We start from the raw sequence: 5,022 nt of genomic DNA on the forward strand, positions 1-5,022 counted from the left end.
GCAGACAGTGTGAACAGAGTAGGAACCATAGGCCAGGTGTGTAATGTCACCAGAGTGGAAAACCCTAGGTACCTAACAAGGGGCAGAACAAGGACCTTGCCCCCAGGGTGACCTTTCCTCCCCTTAGCATGTCACTGATATATGGTTTAGATCCCCCTGACATTTCATATTGCTCAAACCCTCCCCTGACCTTCCCTCCCCTGGCATTTGGCTAGTCAGGTGGTAGATCCCCTTAGAGGAGGAACCTGAAGGACAGGGAATAGCCTCATAAGACTCCCATATAAGTCCTTGAACGTCAGTTCCGTGAAGCATTAAGCCCTCAGGACTATGAGGTTCTGACCTGAATCAAGTAATCTTAGGAATAAAGCCTTGATTCTGTTGAGCACAGAGACAAAGTAGAGATAACATCGTGGCCTCTCCTGTGTTTCAACTCCAATCCCAGAAAAGCAGCAAGGCCAGACAGGGCAAGCCATGGTTAACATCAGGTCCAGCTGCAATCATTAATGACCCCCTGCCCTGGCACCAACCAATCAGTAGAGACCATGATTCTGAAAAGACATACATGAAAAGCTGATGGATATTCCATTGAGATTCTCCCCGGGACCTCCCCTGATAGTGCCTCCTTTAGAGAGTAGATAAAACCCTCAGCACAGGGGGGCCAGCAAGTGCTTTCTCTCTCTGGGGCGTGCCCTTGCCTTTCCCCACCTCCTTCCTCCAGGTTTCTTCTTTTCTTTTTCCTAAGCTTCCTGGGCTCTGCTTTGCCTTTGAAGCTTGTTTGCTGAGCCCCTGCAGCCCAGCTGGCTCTCTTCTTCTCCCTCTCTTTCTAAATAAATGTTTGCTTGTATTTGAGTCTTGACTCAGAATACTTTCTTAGCCAAAACTCAAATATCAAGGTTGCTGAACCAAGGACCAATCACCGATAACATTTGGATGCCATTTTGCTGCTAACGAATCTACACTGTTGCTAAGAAGTTTTAGAAAATTCAATAGAAGTATAACAAATACAAACAATGCTTAAAAGTCAAAGAATAAGCTTTCTTTCTCTTGTGGTTCTTTGATCTCAGTCCTATTATCACATTTGTCAAATCTTTAAAATGCAATGGGTGTCTTTTTTGTTTTTCAGGGGAGAGCGCTAACGCAATCCCCCATTACCACATATCATGCAGTTGAGTTTCCCACATTTGGAGAAATCGCAGGGGTCAGCGCATCTGGAGTACAATGGAGCAGCCTCACCTGGGAAAACCGTGTTTGTGATCATGGTATCTCCCTGCCAGGGAGTATGCAATAGGTGTCTTTAACAATGAAGTAATGCTATTAGCTGTATTCACTTTTCTCTGAAATTTAAATGCCTATATCCACTAAGTGAGTGGCATTCCTTGTATGTATAGATTGGGGCGTCCCCTAATAAAAACTATTTTAAAATATACAATTTTCAATGAAAAGGAATTTGCCTGTACTATGGGAGTCCCAATGCAACTATATGCTATTATAAGATTATTACGTTTATAAGGACATAACTATATGTCATAAAGATATCACAAGAGAACAAAGAGAAAAAATTCTTGTTCTATTAACAATAAAAATCTTATAAAAATTTTAAAAAGAAATGTAGAGTGTTAGATGTTATATTAAAGAATTGTTTGATTAATTTGGCCTATTCTCTTGCAAAAAAAAACAAAACAAAGTGAGAAAGCAGTTAAAATAGGTAGACAAAGACTTTAATATATCCTGTCTTAAATTTGAGTAGTTAACATTAAAATAAATACTTACATCAAGTCATCCTTTGATTTCTAAAATTCTTAACCTAAAATTAAAATGCAAGTTTTCTCAGTAAGCTGACTTGTTCGGCCATTTTTTAATAATAAATGTATAATTTGGTAATGCTTGAGACATGGAAACAAAGTATTATTTAATATTTTAAATAAGTGTTAAATGTGTTTTCACATAAAATAATGAAGAGAAGAAAATGGGACCAACTAAATTATGCCATAGGAACATACTACTGTAATGCAAAGGAAGCATATATAAGTTTTGTATTCTTAAATGTTCTCTAGTAAAAGATGTCAAAGGACCTAAGTCGAAGGAAAATATAGGGGTTCCACAGTCCCTTAGCATAGTTCCATGGGACGGGTACTAGAGCACTTCAGTAGAGGCTTGTTTACACAGAACACCCTAAGGCTTTGTACTTCTGTGCACTTCTGGGTATTTTATACTTCAGGATCGCAAACTCTGATTATGATTAGATTTTTAAATTTGAGAATGACATAGCTTTGGTTAAGTATGTAATGATGTGACCAGAAGCTTTTTGTAAGGTGGCATTATAGTACAATAACGAGTTTTCAAATCTTATAATAGTTACATACCTCATACAGTGATTATATAAACTTCCATGTATAAAAAGCTGTTTGCTCCTTACCTCTTACAGAAAATAACCTGTTACAAAATAATATTTAAATTTAAATATCAAGTCTGGAAATCTCTGTGCAAAGCAAGATTCTAGACACAGTGCTGTTTCTCTCAGAAGTACAGATCTCTACTGTGAGCTAGATAGGTGACTGTAAAACAAAGTGACACTATTGTAATTTTTATTTACGTTGCTGACTCAGATTGAACCCAGCTCACATCCCTGTCATCGCATTTGGCAGCCCACCCAATATTAATATTTTCTCAGGGCCCTTTCTCGAAAAGGAACTTCAGACTTCGGTAAAGCAGGAAAGTTGGGAGAAGAACCTCGTTGTGTAGTCCATTATGGTCACTGAGAAGCTGTTCACTGCTCAAGCCCAGCTAATCTCTTCTAAGGCAGGCAGTCGCTTATTTCTTAATGCCTCTGTCCTCACTGCCAAGTCAGGCTGCTGGCTCTTGGCTGTGGCTCCCAAGGCGGGGGGGAGGGGGTCATAGTACTCAGACTGCAGGGACTTATACATCACTCCCTCACAAGTTCTCTATTCACTGAACCTCTCTGGTCTCTGGATGCAGTGAAAGAATTTTTTAAAGGTGTCTGCTTTTCTAAGAACTTTCTTCTCTCTTACTCTTGAAATTCAGTTCCCTTTCTCTTTGTAGATGAATTATTCTCATCTCCCTGGAGGTTTGGAAGATATTCTAGGGCATTCCAGAATACCAAATATTCCTTAAAGATTTTAGGGAAGCCCAGATATCCAAGACCAAAAATGTGGTTGCTCTGAGAAGCATTGAATAAAAAGGAGAAGTTTTTTTTTTAATTTTTAATTTTTCTGAAGTTAGAAGCAGGGAGACAGTCAGACAGACTCTCGCATGCGCCCCGCCGGGATCCACCCAGTATGCCCACCAGGGGGGTGATGCTCTGCCCATTTGGGGTGTTGCCCCTGCTGTGGCTAGAGTCATTCTAGTGCCTGAGGCGGAGGGCACATAGCCATCCTCTGCGCCCAAGCCAATGGAGCCCTGGCTGCAGGAGGGGAAGAGAGAGAAATAGAGAGGAAGAAAAAGGGAAAGGGTGGAAAAGCAGATAGGCGCTTCTCCTGTGTGCCCTGGCAGGGAATCAAATCTGGGACTTCCACACACCAGGCCAACACTCTACTGCTGAGCCAACTGGCCAGGGCCAGGGGGAAAATGTTTTTATGTGCAACAAGAACAAGACAAATATAAAATTTTCAGAATATTATTTTGCAAAGTTTAGTCACCAAACCCTGCTTAGATTTATTTTCGTAAGTGATAGATATGTGTATTCCAAACTGCCCTCTTGATGTTCCGCTTATCTGTCAGACCTCACCCTTACTGGACTATCACCCTTGAGACAGAGGAATTCCAAAAAGCTGACAAGCTGCCCCAAAGGAGGGGCTCCGGACACACCAGGACTTTTGATTCAACACCCACATGCTCAAAGCCCCCCAAGGAGGAGCATTCCGGACATACCGAGACTTTTGCCTCAGTATCCCCTCAGGCTCTCCCAAGCACTATATAACTTGCCCCTAGTCTGTAACCGGTGCTCTTCTCCCTGGGAGAAGTGCCTGGCAGGGTTCCTTTCTTCCTTTCAATAAAACCTGTCATTCTGGTCTTTCTGACTCCCAGGGATTCCAACAGTAAGTAATCAAAATGCACATTTCTAGAACTTAGGTGAAGGGAACGGTTTTCTAGAAACAGTGTTAGCAATCAGGTAGAAAGTGTCTTCAAAATGAGATAGTCAGACAGAGGGATTCAGATTGCAACTGAAAAAAAAAAATGCTTCTTCTAGGCAGTTGAGGCTGTTATATACAACAAAAGTACCTTAGACTGAGTGGTTTAAACAATAGATATTTATTTCTCACAGCTCTGGAGGCTGGGAGTACAAGGTCAAGGTGCTAACATTCATTGTCTGTCAAGAGCTGCTTCCTGGTTTATAGACCATTGCCTTCTTTCTGTGTGCTCACAATGGTCTTTTCTCAAAATGTGCTCCTGGTAAGAGAGCTGTCCCATCTTCCTTTCTGATTAGGGCACTAATCCCATTACAGTGATAGTACCTTTATGACCTCAGCTAAAGGTAAGCATTTCACAAAGGCCCCACATTCAAGTATCATCATATTGAGGATTAAGGTTTCAACATATGAATTCTAAGGAAACACAAACATTTGTCCATAATAATGCTCTATGGGAGCACTTTTAGTTCACATACTATTCTCGGGCTTACTATTTTACTTTTATCATCATAGCCATGACGTTGGTCACCATCATTCTCTGCCAACCTCTACTGTTTATGTGATGTGGTTTGAAAGGCAGATTCTTTATCACAGCCTTGGTCTTTTTTTCCCTGGAAAAAAAGTCATCTGTATCTGCCAACTTGGCATTTCCCCTAATATGTCTTACCATATGGGCCAAATTCAATAAGCCAAAAACTGAAATTAGCCTCATATTTTTCTCAAAACATCCCTTCTGACATTCTTATTTCTCTGGTCTGTGCCACCAATCACCTAGTCACTCACTCCCCAAATTCAGTCATCTTTGAACTACTTCTGTATTTGACCCCATATCAAGTACAGTCCTCAAGTACAGTACACTTGGTTCTTCTTTTCT

The 5,022-nt window shown here is 40.9% G+C and overlaps 1 non-coding gene across 1 annotated transcript; it reads right to left on the minus strand.

Moving 5' to 3' along the window:
• Positions 1 to 1,120: 1,120 nt before the first annotated feature.
• On the minus strand, positions 1,121 to 1,281 carry LOC136404517 (U1 spliceosomal RNA). Its single transcript, XR_010751283.1, has one exon. It is a non-coding gene; the product is annotated as a U1 spliceosomal RNA (small nuclear RNA).
• Between the last annotated feature and the right edge of the window lie 3,741 nt (positions 1,282 to 5,022).

This window comes from Saccopteryx leptura, chromosome 4 (assembly GCF_036850995.1).
Source record: "Saccopteryx leptura isolate mSacLep1 chromosome 4, mSacLep1_pri_phased_curated, whole genome shotgun sequence".
NCBI classification, from domain to species: domain Eukaryota; kingdom Metazoa; phylum Chordata; class Mammalia; order Chiroptera; family Emballonuridae; genus Saccopteryx; species Saccopteryx leptura.